At 30.9% G+C, this 17,850-nt stretch overlaps 1 protein-coding gene across 2 annotated transcripts in view; it reads left to right on the top strand.

The window, feature by feature from the left end:
* The window catches only part of LOC126717030 (probable linoleate 9S-lipoxygenase 5), a 62,275-nt gene that overhangs the window by 35,544 nt on the left and 8,881 nt on the right, over positions 1-17,850 (top strand). The window lies entirely within an intron of this gene.

The following is a 17,850-nucleotide window of genomic DNA, read 5'->3' as shown; positions in this document are numbered from 1 at the left end:
GTTACGCCAACCAATAACTTATTGTTGAATTCATATTTTGAAAATTCAACCGTTGGGTCACATTTTCTATATATTCCTAACATGCATGCCAATTTTCATGCCAAATGAATGTAATTTACCATTTGATCTTTAAACTCATCTTTTATGCGTTATTTTAAATTACAAAAACTTGAATTTAAACAATTGATTGATAACATGACTATTAATCTTTGATCACCTTGAAATTTTAAAAGTATAACAAATATATGAAGATAATGTAATCTATCGATAGATTTGTCAAAAATCACATCGAATTAAGAAATATAGAGTTGGGTTCAGGTTACACTTGATGTAACTCTAAAAAAATGTTACACCAACTAATAACTTATTGTTGAATTCATATTTTGAAAATCCAACCGTTGGATCACATTTTCTATATGTTCTTAACATGCATGCCAATTTTCATTCCGATCAGATGTTATTTACCATTTGATCTTTAGACTCATCTTTTATGCATTATTTTAAACTACAAAACTTGAATTCAAACAATTGATTGATAACATGACTATTAATCTTTTATCACCTTGAAAATTTTAAAGCATGAAAAATATATGAAGATAATGTAATCTAACGGTAGATTTGTCAAAATTCACATCGAATTAAGAAATATAGGGTTGAGTTCAAGTTACATTTGATGTAAGTCTAAAAAATGTTACACTAACCAATAACTTATTGTTTAATTCATATTTTGAAAATCCAACCGTTGGATCACATGTTGAATTCATATTTTGAAAATCCAACATGCATGCCAAGTTTCATGCCAATCGGGTGTAATTTACCATTTCATCTTTAAACTCATATTTTATGTATTATTTTAAACTACAAAAATTTGAATTTAAACAATTGATTGATGACATGGCTATTAATCTTCGATCACCTTAAAATTTTGTAAGCATAAAAAATATATGAAGATAATTTAATCTAACGGTAAATTTATCAAAATTCACATCGAATTAAGAAATATAGGGCTGAGTTCATGTTACACCTAATATAACTTTAAAAAATATTACGCCAACCAATAACTTATTGTTGAATTCATATTTTGAAAATCCAACCGTTAGATCACATTTTCTATATGTTCTTAACATACATGCGAATTTTCATTCCAATCAGATGTAATTTACCATTTAATCTTTAAACTCATCTTTTATGCGTTATTTTAAACTACAAAATTTGAATTCAAACAATTGATTGATGACATGACTATTAATCTTTGATCACCTTGAAATTTTTAAAGCATGAAAAATATATGAAGATAATGTAATCTAACGGTAAATTTGTCAAAATTCACATCAAATTAAGAAATATAGGGTTGGGTTCAAATTACACTTGATGTAACTCTAAATAATGTTACACCAACCAATAACTTATTGTTGAATTCATATTTTGAAAATCCAACCGTTCGATCACATGTTCTATATGTTCTTAACATGCATGCCAATTTTCATGCCAATCAGATATAATTTTCCATTTGATCTTTAAAATCATCTTTTAGGCGTTATTTTAAATTACAAAAACTTGAATTTAAACAATTGATTGATGACATGGCTATTAATCTTTGATCACTTTGAAATTTTGTAAGCATGAAAAATATATGAAGATAATGTAATCTAACGGTATATTTGTCAAAATTCATGTCAAATTAAGAAATATAGAGTTGAGTTCAAGTTACACTTGATGTAACTCTAAAAAATATTACACCAACCTATAACTTATTGTTGAATTTATATTTTGAAAATCCAACCGTTGAATCACATTTTCTATATGTTCTTAATATGCATGCCAATTTTCATGCCGATCGGATGTAATTTACTATTTGATCTTTAAACTCATCTTTTATGCATTATTTTAAACTACAAAACTTGAATTCAAACAATTGATTGATGACATGACTATTAATTTTTGATCATCTTGAAAATTTTAAAACATGAAAAAAATATGAAGATAATGTAATCTAATGGTAAATTTGTCAAAATTCACATCGAATTAAGAAATATAGGGTTGGGTTCAATATGTACTAGAACTATTGCGGCAGGCATATAGAACATTGCAATAAATCTCATGTACAGTGGTGGGCCAAAAACGTGCCGCAATAGGCGACATATAGTGGCAATTTTCGCACCCGCCGCAATAACTCGTTTTTCTTGTAGTGTTTGTATTTGATTTTCTAGATATGAAATTAAACCTATGCAAACTTGATTCTAAAAATAATAATAATAATTTTAGATGTATAGAATTTGGCTACAAATGTGGTTGTAGCCTTAGGTTACAACCAACAATAAGATGATAGAATATACCACTATGATGTGACTCACTTAAAATGATTGTATAAAATTACTTAAACATGGTTTAATAAGGGAACACATATCATCATTTTATTATTGGTTGTAATTTTAGGCTACAACCAAATTAATTTGTAGCAAACTCTGTCTATTCTAGATGGGTCGGTTTTAATTTCCTTAACACTTAAATGACTTGGGCTAACGAAAAAGACAAAAGTACTGTCCATTTGCTCGAAATACGTAGCTAACCAATACATAATTGTAAAGGCGTATACGTAAATGCTTAAAATAAATGCAATTAGGGCAAATGCCAAACTTTTTCTCAAAAAAAAGAAAAAAAGGACTAATGCCAAACGATGCTAAACCATACTTGAATTATAATAGTAACATATATAGAGAAGAGTATTAATTATACTATCCACCTCAACCAAATCATTCCACTAGATTTCAAGTCTGTGCTCACATTACCCGACTCTCACACTTGGACCCTTTCCACGGATCCCCACCAACCCATACCCACGGACCCATTTGAGTCCGCGCCCATCATAGACCTTACCGACCCAAATGCAGTATTGCTGATACGACATGCATGTGAGCAATGGGGTTTGTTTCAAGTCACCAACCATGCATGGCATTCCCATTGACCTCCTTAAACAGCTAGAACTTCAAACCAAGCGTTTATTCGCTCTCCCATTGGACCAAAAGCTACGTACCGTTCGATCCCCAGAGGGCATCACCGGTTACGGCCTCGCTCGCACTTCTGCGTTTTTTCCAAAGCCCATGTGGTCGGAGGGTTTCTCAATTATGGTGTCTCCCTTGGAACATGCTTGCCAACTTTGGCCACATCACCACAAAAAATTCTGGTACGTGTATAATGCATGCCTTGCCGTGGCAATGGGCTTTGATTGTCTTCTACGTCTTGTGTACACATCATGGGTTAAATAATTAAATGTGAACATTTAAAAAAAAAAAAAAATAGATATCTGGAGTAAAAATGTTGACATTCTGCCATGAACTTAATTTGTTATTTGTGTTAGATGTAGCCTAAGTATTAAAGAACAATGTTTATTACACAAACTGTTTTACACACACCTCTGAAAGTAACTGAAATTGTGACTTGACTTCAAGTTATGAATTATGATTTTAGTTACTTTTTGGAGTGTGTTATTGAAGAGTAGTGTTTATTACACTGTTTTATATAGCCATGATTTTCAACCTTTAAATCACAATTTCAATTATTTTTAGAAGTGTGTAAAATAATTTATATGTAACAAGTTTAACCCTATACTTAACTTAATCCACCTACAATAAGCAGGTTTGACCGTTTAAGGTAGGGTTTTGGGCCAGTTAATTAGCATGGGACCGGATCATTTTAAAAAAAAAAGGGTCTTGGTTGGATCTAAATCATCCTAATTAGAATGTTCGATTCTTACATAGAATGTAATTATATGAGGTTGCAAAATAAAATTGGTGTACCCTTATACTTTATTCTATTTTTTAGAGGAATATTTTGTTTTAACAATAATGCTGTGTTGTGACCAACGAGAGAGTAATTTTCCCATCAAAAAAAAAAAAAAAACTCTCCCCATGAAGGGGTGCACTTTCATCGATAAATAAATAGATGTGCATGCACATCGATGAACGTGCACCCCTTCATGTATGCCTTTCACGAGACAATCGGTGTGTTTTTTTTCATATCCTAGGACTAAGAGGACCATGGGGACTAATTATTTTGCTCGAATCAGTTTCACCAATTTAAGATTTCTTCCGTGCAACCGCAACTTTCTAGTTTCTCCATGCGTAATCTTCTTTTTATTGAAATGGTAGTGTAGAACTATTTGTTGTCTTTTTGCCAAAATTACATAGGTTCTTAGTGATCCGCATTTCTATATTTAGTTAGCGATTAATTATTCATCCAAAAAAAAAAAAAAAAGTTAGCGATTAATTTGAACCGATTCACTAGTTTGCCAATCCTCATATCTTAAAAACCAAACAAAACTACATACATGTAAAGTGATAGAGATTCCAATTGGATATATTAAACCAACTTTAAAAGCTGCAATAGACAAGAGTAAAGAGTTGCCACTTTGATAAAGAACATGTTGAGGGATGACAGGTCCCAAAGAATAGTAATTTATAAGTAGCATAAAGTTATTGGATGAAGAATATTATAATTTGAATTTTTTTTTTTTTGAAAAAAAAAAAGCACAGATTGCACCTTAGCCAGGGCAGAATTGCAGACATTTAATTTATTGCTTTCTTTTTCCTTTTCTTCTTATAGCATAAAAGGAAAAAGACTTGGTTTCAATAGGGCCACATATTCCCTTTCGAAATGGCCATTAAAGGTCTATATATTCACTTGTATAGTTGTATCAGTAGCCAATGACTTTTTTTTTTTTTCTTATTTAAGGTATGGGAAATTAATGATAGAAAAAAATGGATTGAAGGACAGGTAGAGAATGGGTTGAAGGAGAGACAGAGAGCGGCAGCTGCGTAGGAGAGAGAGAGAGAGAGAGAGAGAGAGAGAGAGACAAAAAAAATTTGAGTTTATGAAAAGTTAGGGCCGAAACTAAAACAGTGGGCGGGTGAAATTTTTTGAGGGTAAAATTGTCTTTTTGTTATTTGGTGTTGTTATTTGGTGAGGTTTAAGCCATTAGATTAAATGAATCCATCATCATTACCACTTTCTCATCTTCTTTTTTTTAACTCATTAATTATTTAGCACGGAAATGGGAATCATGTAATATATATCCATATGCCGCCATGGTCAAAGGCCATCAAGAATAGGGCTGAAAATTCAAAATTATCCATTTCGATATTTGTTTTGTTTAAATTATATATATATATACAAAGTTTAGATACAAAATTAGTTGTAGTTTTAAACTATAACTTTATTCAATATCTTTTTATTAGAGATAAATTTTGAGAAATTCACCATTGAATGACATCTTCTTTTTATATTCTACATACTTGCAAAATTTCAAAAAAATTAAATATCAATAGTTATGTCATTAATAAATTGTTTAAATTGTAAGTTTTTGTAGTATAAGATTATTCATTAAATATAAATTATAGATTATATAGTAAATAATATTTTATTGACACAAAATTTGACATGTATATTAAAAGTGTAAAGAACATGCAATTTAACGATTAGATTTTCAAAATATGCAATAATATTTGTTTTATTAAGTAAGTTTGCAGTCTAAAACTACAACCAATTTTATAGTTAAACTTTGTCATGCACTAAGTTCATTAGTTTAAAAAGTATATTTAAAATTTTTTATGAAAAAGGAAAAAAGTAATTGTTTTGATTTTTTTTTTTAATTTTTTATATTTTTCTAATGTCAAAACTTTTTAAAAATGATTTATTAACATAACCCATACATATTTTCTTGAATGAGAACGAAAAATGTGCTGAAGACTTATTAACCACGTTTGTTATTCAAACAAAAAAGGGCCATCGAAATTCACAAGTACTTTTTCAGCAAAAACAACTTCAAAACTGGGTCTCATAGCACTATTCACACATTTAAAAATTATTTTGCTACAGTATTTTCAATTTTCAGCAATAAGCGATATCCAAACACACCCTTATTTTAAACTTGTGACCCCCTAGCGGTTTTTATTTTGAAATTTCTATTTTATTTGTTTTTCATGAATCATCATATTGTTGTGGTATGTACATCTGTTGCCTATTTATTTTGCACAATATTTTGATTTTTTTTTTGGTGATGTGTTTATTTCAACTTATCACAATTTTTATTGTATAAAATTGATAGGTAAATAACATAACATAAGAAATGGGACATATTCATCTCTACTAATTTAATAGATATAACAAAATAGAAAAGAAAATTATTTTTATATGCTAATTTAAAAAAAAAAAAATTGCTTCAAATTTAATTAGGCAAGAAAAATAAATTTATGCAAATTACATTTTCAATCTTTTTATTTTCACTTAATCATCCTCCCAGTCCCTACTATACAAGTAAGAGAAACTGAAACATTTTCCATACTTCCATATTTCCATCATTCTTATATTTTATATATTTTCATTTGTTTCACCATCTCAACCAAGATAATAACTAGAGTCGTTTTGGGTGGCTAATCATACATATTAAACCATGATACGCAATATATAAGCAAAACAAACCTAATTCTCTTCTAACAAGTAGTCTAAGAGCTACCACGGGACTTTTCTCATGCGTAATTATAAAGATAAGAGAAAACTACATCTGGAAAATGTTTTTGTTTCTCTAACCCTATTGTCGGCCCTTACCTTATCTTTTTCCTTTCTTGGGGCTAGGGTCACGTGATCTGAACTATAGACAATTCTATACAAATACTACTATTGGTCACATGATTGTCAACCATTCTCCTTGACTAGTAGATATCATCACAATTGTTATGGGTATGTCATTTTCATTATCTTATATTTGTGGCCCATCACCATTCCTTTCAATGAATAAACATTGATCCAAAACAATGACCCAAATGAATTAGTTTAAGATTTCATCTTCCTACGAGACATGCTGCACAACAGAAAGTAGGATCAAAATTTTCATTAAAAAAAAATAGAAAGAAAGAAAGTAGGGTCAAATTTGATTTTTAATCAACCAAATGCAAGGTATTTAAGAATTGCTAGTTGTCATTTGGTTTTTAAATTAGATTTTATGAAGATACAGTATCACAAAGGAAACTTTTTAAGTGTCAACCATGAGTTTAATTGATCACTAATCTCAAAAAAAAAAAATATATATATATATATATATATAATCCTTGAGTTTGAAGGTGGGATTTGAAATTCTTAATCAAGCTGGTTTTTAGATGCAATTTTCTCAGCATTTCCACGACATTTTTTCATATACACGTATTTTCATAACACTTAAACAACATTACCAAATGGGCCCTATAAAGCCCAAACAAAGTTGTTCAAAGTTTATTGCTAGCCAAAGCCCATTACAATTTACAAACGAAAAAAGTTTATTGCCACCGCCCAATAATTTCTCAAATCCTATTTCCGATTCTTCTGTTACTAGCCCATCCAGCTTTTAGATTCGGCTTTCCGGTTTCCGCAACAAAGCCCTTGTTCTTTTCTTTGGGGCCAGAGGAGTGAAGGAATGAAAAATGGAAAAACTTTTCAGTGTAATGGATTTGGTGAGAAATTTCAATGGACAATTGATTGACACTTCAAAATGTGATTGTAATAAAATGATGAATTGGGCTAAAATTTATAATGCTCAAGCCTGGTTTGAAATACTGACCAACTGAAAAAGTCTCTTTGAGCTCGACTTGTTTGCATGAAACTAATTGGAAATGAGTGGATAAGAATGATTCTTTTTCTATCAAAATTCTTGGGCACAAATAAAAATGAAGAAAATAGAATCACGTTTTTTGCATATACATCAACTATGGCAACTAGCAAGTAAGACATGCAGGACAGAGTTAGAACTTTGAGTTTGGAGCAATTTTATCGTTGATTGTGTATAGCGGTTTAAACATCTGACTTTGTTACTACTTAGTTGCTATTTTTTTTTTTTTGTGGGTAAGAACAAAATTATTTTTTTCTAGAATTTTTTAAAGGGCAGAGTTGTTTATTTTGGATAAAATTGGTTAATTGAGTTTAAATTGTTTTAGTTTTACTATTGATAATTTTGTTGTTGAGCTTTTTCTTTTTTTGGGCTTGTATATTTTGTTTTAGAATTTAAATCTATAAATATTTTTTTTATGGTCACTAAAATGAGAAAAATGCTAGAGTTATAATTTTTTTTTTAATAAATTACTGAAATGATAAGTGCTACTAGTAAGTAAAAAAATGATGTCAGTGGTGGCTATTATGTCATCCAATAAGAATTTGCTACCAAAATAATTGTAAAAATATTGTAAAAAAGTTTGTGAGTATTGTATTATGCTTAAAAGAATCAATGATATTGTTTAAGGGAAACAAAATGTAATTTTATAAAACAAAATTGCTAAAATTAGTACACACATATAATAATATAATAATATATTTTTAAAAAAATTGGGGGGCATTGCGTCGAATGATAGCTCCGTCCAAAGACACGTATACATAATGGAATAGTCCACAATCCTACAGTCCTTATTGCAAAGCAGATAAACACGATTTAAAAAACATTGACCCAAAACAATGACCCAAATGAATTAATTTAAGATTTCATCTTCCTATGAGACATGCTGCACAACAGAAAGTAGGATAAAATTTTCATTAAAAAAAGAAAGAAAGAAAGTAGGGTCAACTTTGATTTTTAATCAACCAAATGCAAGGTATTTAAGTATTGCTAATTGTCATTTGGTTTTTAAATTAGATTTTATGAAGAAACAGTATCACAAAGGAAACTTTTTAAAGTGTCAACCATGAGTTTGATCACTAATCCCAATATATATATATATATATATTGTTTGAAAGTTATTGTTTGAAAAGACGATGAAAGTTAGGCAAGTTGGAACAAATTATGAGAAACCTTCAAAATTAGGGTGGCCAAACTTAATTTGGTCATAAGTTGGCAAATCATGTCAAAGCCAGCAAAACTATTTGATTTTTGGAACGTGCAAAATGTTTAAGAGATCAAGGCCCTGTTTGATACACCCACTCAAATACATGTTTTCAGTTTTTTAACAACATTACACGTATTTTCATACATTTTTTTACCCACATATATTTCCATACATATTTTTAAACACATGTTTTCAGTTTTTAAGTACATGTACCAAACACCTCCCGAATTACCTTCAAATAATGTTGAAGGAAATTTTATTTTATTTTATTTTTTAGTATATATTAAAGTTAATTATTGCTATCTATCCTATATAGGAATGGCAATGGTCGGGTTCAGGCCAGGTTTTTCCATACCCGGACCCGACCCGCGGGTTTGTCCTAAAAACTCGAACCCGGCCCGTTTATTAAACGGGTTTTTTTCTTAACCCCAAACCCACCTCGTTGGGCCTCCGTGGGCCCCGCGGGCCTCGTCCCCTCATGCCCAGCCAAGCCCAAAATCGGAAACACAAACTTCGATTTATGATTTTCCGGCCCAAAATCACAAACACAAACACAAATCCAAACACGATCACAAACATAAACACAGAAATCCTAAACATAAATGTTAGATCTATGATTTTCCCTTTCATAATCACAAACCAAACACAAATTTTAGATCTATAATTTTCCCTTTCAAAATCACAAACACAAACTCACATTGAGACGAACTGAACCCAGAAAATAAAAAAGAAAAAGAAAAAAGAAAAAAAATGGAGATCGAGGTGGAGCGAGGCCGTGAGGCCATGGACGAGGAAGATGAGAGGGGCAGAGGGCTGTGCAACAGTGAGATCGGCGACGGTGAGGATGAACAGAGTTGAAAGAGTAGAGAGCTGTAGGCTTGTGACCGTGCGGCGACAGAGTGAGATCGGCAACGGCGACTGCGACTGCCTGTGCTTGACTGCTTGTGGGCTTGTGGCCGTGTGAGACAGTGAGTGAGTGACATTGTGAGTTGGAAATGTGAGGCTAAGGCGTGAGGCTGAGGGCGTGAGGGGCCGAGGGCGTGAAATTGAAATAAGATCAGATTATGAGAGGCGGCTGGGTTAGGGAAATAGGGTTTACATTACAACTATATATATATATATATAAGGGGTCTTTTTGTAATTACAGAAACCGGGTCATATTCGGGTCGGGTTTCGAGTTTTTTATAAAAACCCGAACCCGACCCAGACCCGCTTCGGGTTTTTTTTTTAAAAACCCATACCCGACCCTATTCTTTATCAGGCCGGGTAAAATCCGGCCCATTAGGGTCGGGCCAGGCCGGGTATCCACGGGTTGGATTTAAATTGCCATCCCTAATCCTATATCATGGGATTGTAATCTTCAATATAGGCTATATTTTTTACAACTAGTTAGTCCCGGTAAAGCCCCCAAACGTCGTATTTTTTTGAAATGAGGCCCTTTGTAACGCGACATAAAGACTTCTTATTTTATTGAAATTTCATAAACTCAACACCATACATGGCATCATTCAAATGAGTGTTAGAATAAGTAACAGTACTGAGGTTTTATAGGTTGGGCATTGCAAATTATTGGTAACAAATTTGTTAGTTATCCCATCACCCAATTTGTCCAATAATTTATTAAATTTGAAAATAAGTAGGGGTTTTAATTTTGAAAATAGAGTTTATATATATATATATAGAATTGAGAATAGGGTATTGATTTGTCATATAAGACGAGAATTACAGATAAGCCTATACTCTAGGGTGAATACTTGCAATGACTCCATATTTTAAGTATGACAACCTTTATGATTTGATATGTTTGGTAAAATGTTTGGTAATTGGATTTTCATAATAACAGGCAAATGGAGCATAAGATAAGAGATATGGGATAGCATTTTGACTTTTGAGTCATGGGATATAGGCCCGTTTGGTACATATGTTTAAACACATGTTTTCAATTTTTAAACAACATTACACGTATTTTCATACACTTTTTCACCTACACGTATTTTCAAAAAATATAAACAATGTTACTAGAACAATCTTACCAATCGGCCCCAGTTTTGAGAATTGAGTTGTGAGTGATGCTAAAATTAAAGGTCTGTTTGGTTGAAGATTTCTAGTATCGTTATTTCAAATGATGTGAAAACTGTTGTTTAAAAAGTATTATGAAAATACGTGTTTACAGTATTCATAAAGAAAAAAATTTGCTTCATACCATGTTCTAAATAACATGTTTCGTTGTGTGAAAAACATAATTGTGTACTTGGTATGTGTGTGTGTGTGTGTGTTTTTTTTTTAAATGACAAGTGGGCCCCTTGGTTGGAATTGAAAAAGGAAGTTTTATGTGTTGTCTAACCAAGTGGGCCTTATGTTTTTCAAAATATTTACAAAATTAAGTACTATTGAGCAAAGTTGTTTGAAATCTAAAAACTGGTAAAAGAGTTTTCTAAATTCAATATTTAAACATCCTAAAATGAGCAACGTTACTTAAATACTTAAAAAAAAAACACCCTTACCAAATGCATTTTATTTATTTATTTTAAGAACCACAATTTTCAGCGTTTAAACGCTGAAAAATGTTGTTTGGAATCTCATTTGCAATGATAGTCAGCAATTTGATCTTCCAATGAAGCAAATAATGAGATTTTACCTTTTCTATTGATTAGGTGGGGTTTGGATTGCACGTCTGCGTTGCGCGTACACGTTTTTAGCCTTTTTTTTTTTTTTAAAGACCAGCGCCTGGTGCACTGTTCATGGGACATGAACAGTGCACCAAGGCATATGAATAGTAAAAAAGAGTGAACAGTAATTTTTTACACATTTAAAAATTATTTTGCTACAGTGTTTTCAGTTTTCAATTTTCAATTTTCAGTAAAATAAGTTGTATCCAAACAGATCCTTAGTTTGTAACATTGTACATATGCATTAAATTTCATTTTTTGGTTCTCTCGATACTCTGCTTGGAGCTTGTTTCTTTGTCTTTGCAGGTAACATGAGCTTATGATTAAGAGGGGCATTAGAGTGGTAGGAGGTTTCCTAATCAAGTCAAGGTTTTTTATTTATTTTTTATTTTTTTAAAAAACTATCTCGAAATTGAATTTACTTGGTATATGACAGTTACCAACATCTCACGTCAAAGTAAATTTGACGGTGTCAGTTTCAACATGTCAGAAGGAATGGGAGCCGATTAGCTCACAATCTTGCTAGGCAATCAGCTTTAGTTGCAGATATTGATGTATGGGTAGAGGATTTACCTAATGATTTGAATGTTGTATTCCAATTGGATCTGTCTTAGTTTTTGTTAGTTCTTGTTTTTCTTAATAAAATATCGCTTACCTTTTGCTAAAAAAAAGGTAAATTTTATTAATATATTAGGTATATAAGGTTTACTTTTGTGTGAGACAGTGAGAATGAGAGAAAGAGGTTATAATATGTATTTGAGGCATGTAGGAGTTGCCTACTCCTCTTTAAGTTTTTTCTTTTTCTACTAGAAATAAAAGTAAAAATAATTTCATAAAATTAAATATGAATTTAAAAAAAAAATTCACGGTTTAATTGTATCCAATTCCAATCATACTACTGAGGAACATGTGATTTGTTTTTTGGCAATATACTAACTTGTAAGAGCTGAAACCTTGATGTCTTGACCCATATATGATACATCTATCCTAAAGAATTCGTTGACGGCTCTACCACATGCGAGAGGACTAATTGTTGTACCAGATAGCAATGGTTGCTGCAATATCACTTCTCATATTTGACATAGCTTTATATATAATTATCCAATAAGCAAGAATAGCCTGGCTGTCCTTTGAATAGAGTGTCTTAATGCCCGAATTTCATTATACATATTTTTTAATAGATATAATAGAATTTCAACGTATGAATATAATAATTTTTTTATCATCATGTTAAGATACCAACTAATTTTGGTGTAGTAGAAATTTAAACTTCAAATATCTTATTCGATTATAAAATTACTACTCATTGGTTGCTGCAATATCACTTCTCATTTATCATAGCTTAAAATATAATGATCCAATAAGCATGAATAGCCTAGCTGTCCTTTGCATAGAGTGTCGTAGTGCCCGGAATTTGTCATACTTATTTTTTAATAGATACAATAGAATTTCAGTGTATGAGTATATTGATTTTTCTTATCGTATGTTAAAATACCAATTAATTTTGGTATAAGTGGAGTTTGAACTTTAAATATCTTATTCAATTATAAGAGACTTTATCAATTGAGTTAATTCATATTAAATTAAGTCACCATTGTGTGAAAGATAAAGGCGAACTTACAATATCATATTCTCACGATAAAGGCGAGCTTACAATATCATATTCTCACAATAACTACAATTCACATGTATAAAATTCAGATATACTAAGAAAGAAGTTCACTTTTTTTTTTTTTTTTTTGGAGAAGGAAGGAAAGAAGTTCACTTGAAACCGTATTATAATATAATTTTTCCTTTTAAACTTCCGTTGAGATTATTTGGAATTTTTATGATAATTTTATTACAGATTTCTTCAATTTTTCTTTTTTGAAAGCTTTCATTCATATTCCAAAAGCACCCGGAAACAATGCGTTCCAGAATCAAAAGGCACCAGCATTACAAAACAGAGCCATTTGGTATATTAGAAGTAATTTGCTACTCATGAATGCACGTAGGTATATCTTCCTACCAAATTTTCTCCCACTCACTTCTTAAAATTTTGACAATTTATTAATAAATTAGTGGTTTAAATTTGGTCACGTCATTAATATTAAATAAGATTTTAAACTAGTAATAAATGATATTAAATGTTTGTTTAAATATTGAGGTTTTAGCAAAATCTAAACCTTTTAATTATCAATAAATTATTAAGATTTTAATAACTTTATGGTATTTTATCCAAAAAAAAGAAGAAGAAGAAAACTTCATGGTATAGTTATCAATAAATCTAAACAATTTGTTCAGGATATTGATTCACTGATATCCATAAGAATTGTTGGGAATAAATACGAATTTTCAAATCTATAAGACAATGAGAACTGAGAGAAAAATAACACAAAGCAATCACATGAAACAAAAAATTTTGTAGTTCAACAATTTGCCTACGTTGACAGAGTTACAATAATAAAGACAAGATGCATTTATACAGTTTTTTTTTTTCTTCTCAAAATTAACAACACAACTAACCTTAATCTAAAATAACGGTATTTATATCTCTTGCAAAGGATGCACAACGGTATTTATATTTGGCATGAGCCTATCGGCCCAAGCCTCCGCTTCGTGAACTAAGCCTAAAAAAATCTCCTATTAAAAATATAGAAGTTTTATATTGTGTTGAGTCATAATTTGGATTAAACACAAACTAGACTCTATATAACCCAACAACATGGTCTTAGAAGGTGACACAGAGATTGTAATAAAATCCCTTCAAAATGAGGAAGTATCCTTCTTTGCTTTTGGCCACATCCTCAAAGACACAAAATCCATCATTGGCTGTCTAAAATACTACTCTTTCTATCATGTACGTAAGTACGGTAATGTTGTTGTAAACGCTAATGGCAAAGCTAGAAAATATTTTTAGGAGGAGCCAAGCTAAATATATAAATTTTTTTTTGAGAAAAAATGTATAAAAAAATTAAATCCGAAGAATATAATACACACATATATATATATATATATATTATTTTTTATTGCTTATACATGGAATGTTTGTAATTTTAATTTAACATATGATATTTTCTTATGTAAATAAAAATATTTATATCAAATAAGTCTTTTACAATTTTGCAAAAAAAAGAAGAAGAAGAAGAAAGTAAGTCTTTTTTTTTTTATGGGAAAGAAAGTAAGTCTTAACAAGTCTAAAAATATACAAGTCAATTTAATAAAAATAATATATAATTAGGCATACATCAAATACACCTTAATTGAATAAACTATGTATGATATAAGAATAATTAGAGGGAATAAAAAATGCATTAGTTAACTATATAAATGCATTACATGATTTTAATAAAAATCTAGGGGGCATATTGCTGAAATTTATGTCCATTTTTTTAATACCAAAAATACAAGAGGGAGGAAGAATTTTTGGAAGAGGTTCCTCTAGATATTTCCAATGATTTTGTATTTGATTTTCTAGATATGAAATTAAAGCTATGCAAACTTGATTCTAAAAAAAAATAATAATAATTTTAGATGTATAGAATTCAGTTACAAATGTGATTGTAGCCTAAGGTTATAACCAACAATAAGATGATAGAATGCCACTATCATGTGACTCACTTAAAATGATTGTATAGAATCACTTAAACTGGTTTAGTAAGAGAATACATGTCATCATTTTATTGTTGGTTGTAGTTTTAGACTACAACCATAATTTGTAGTCAAACTTTGTTCATTCTAGATGGGTCAATTTTAATTTCCTTAGCACTTAAATGAGTTGGGCCAACAAAAAAAACAAAAGTACTGTCCTTTGGCTCAAAATACGTCGCTAAACCAATACATAATTGTAAAGGCATATATGTAAATGCTTAAAATAAATGCAATTAGGGCAAATGCCAAACTTTTTGTTAAAAAAAAAAAGGACTAATGCCAAACGATGCTGAACCATACTTGAATTATAATAGTAACATATATAGAGAAGAGTATTAATTATACTAGAAAATTTGCTCACAAAAAAAATTATACCATGTGCCGTAAAGTAAAAAGTAATTTTATTTCTAAATTTAGTTTCAAGATCAAGCAGTATATCTTTAATTTCTTTCATGAATGAATTAACCACGTGCCCATACATGTGTGCTCAGCTCACACACGTCAAAAGAGGTTTTTCTGTACAAAAAGTGTCCAATATTGACCCATATCATAATAACAGGTTGAAATTAACAACTCAATGCACACCATGTTAGACTGCTTCTCAAATCTTATATTATGGTATGGGTAGCACATCAACTATATATTAATAAATTAAGGAAAAAAAAAAAAAACGTGTACGTCCAACACTTGCAATACCCAAGAAAAAGATAGGAAGGTTTTTTTAATAGTAATTCGGAACCCGAAAAATTGTCATGGAAAGATTGTGAATAGTGTGGCTAATAACTTTATTATATAATAAGAAGATAATGATATATCATGTAAAAGATATGTGTAATATGGTTTGCTAATTGGTTATATAATTAAATTTGATAATAAATCAAATCCTCAATCCTCATATCTTATAAACCAAACAAAACTACATACATGTAAATGCACATTTTAAAGAAAAAGCCAATTAGCCTTCAGGTCGGGTTGTCTCAAAAAAAGAAAAAAAAAAGAAAAAGAAAGAGCCAAAGTGATAGAGATTCCAATTGGATATATTAAACCAATTTTAAAAGCTGCAATAGACAAGAGTAAAGAGTTGCCACATTGATAAAGAACATGTTGAGGGATGACCGGTCCCAAAGAATAGTAATTTATAAGTAGTATAAAGTTATTGGATGAAGAATATTATAATTTGATTTTTTTTTTTTAAAGCACAGATTGCAATTTAGCTAAATTTTAAAGCACAGATAAGCATCCACAGCAGTGGAGCTAAATTTTTAGCAATTTAGTTCCATCAAAAGTTACTTTATCTATTTTACCTACACACATGCTGCAGCAGTGAATCTATTTTAGCTTTCAACACAATAAAATAATATATTCATCACAATAAAATAATATTTCTACTACAATAAAATAATAATATTTCTACTACAATAAAATAATATATCACCACCACCACACAGCACAAACATCCACCACCACCACCAGTCTACAACAGAAAAAAAAAAAAAAAAAAAAAAAACCCAAATCCTCAATCTAGACCAAACAAAATCACCAACTGGAGACAAACCCAGCACAAATCGGAGATCGGCTCCCCAGATCCATCGTCATCCTCGTCAAGGCCAGCTCCCCGGTCGATCAAACCATTGCCGCCGTCTCCTCTTTCATGGAGCCAGGCGACTCCATCATTGACGGTGGCAATGAATGGTACCTAAACATCGAGCGTCGTATCGAACAGGTCTCGTCGCAAGGCTTGCTGTATCTCGGCATGGGCATATCGGGCGGCGAAGAAGGTGCCCGATACAGTCCTTCGTTGATGCCCGATACGGTCCTTCGTTGGTACACAACGGAATTAAATACGGCGAGTGGAATCGCGGCGAGTTGGAATATGGTGAGTGGAATCGCCGATATTTTCGCCGAGTGGAATCGCGGCGAGTTGGAGAGACCGGATTGAGAGAGAGAGTGATGTTCAGAGAGAGAGAGAGAGAGAGAGAGAGAGAGAGAGTGCCATTATTTTAATGCCCGGATGATTAAAAAATATATATATATATATATTTTTTTTTTGCTCCTCATGAACAGTGGAGCTAAAATTTTTAGATTTAGCTCCACTGCTGGAGCATCATTTTAGCAACAGTGTAGCTAAAATATAGCAATATTGCAATATAGCTACACTACTGCAAATGCTCTTAGCCATGGCAGAATTGCAGACATTTAATTTATTGTTTTCTTTTTCCTTTTCTTCTTATAGCATAAAAGGAAAAAGACTTGGTTTCTATAGGGCCACATATTCCCCTTCGAAATGGCCATTAAACGTCTATATATTCACTTGTATCAGTAGCCAATGACTTTTTTTTTTTTTTTTCTTATTTAAGTTATGGGAAATTAATGACAGAAAAAAATGGTTAATTTCTCTGATTGTTAATATTTTCATGTTCATCACATTTTAACAAATTAATAGATAACTTCTTCTTAAGTCCATCCAAATTTGACCTACTTACGCTACTAATTAATAGGCAAAATAAATGCAAATTTGACAGACTGACTCAAGGAAACTACCCACTAAAGTTGAAGCTTCATGAGCTTTAAATAATGGTCCAATACTATTACAATATACTATATATATATATATATATATATCTCTCTTTCCCTATCTTTAAAATGCAGGAAATAAAATTGCATTATTGTATATGTGGTACAATTTAAAGTATGTAAAACAATCCCAAGGA

This window comes from Quercus robur, chromosome 3 (assembly GCF_932294415.1).
Source record: "Quercus robur chromosome 3, dhQueRobu3.1, whole genome shotgun sequence".
Lineage (NCBI taxonomy): Eukaryota > Viridiplantae > Streptophyta > Magnoliopsida > Fagales > Fagaceae > Quercus > Quercus robur.
Note: the sequence above shows the minus strand (reverse complement) of the source record. Positions and strands in the feature narration are given on the sequence as shown.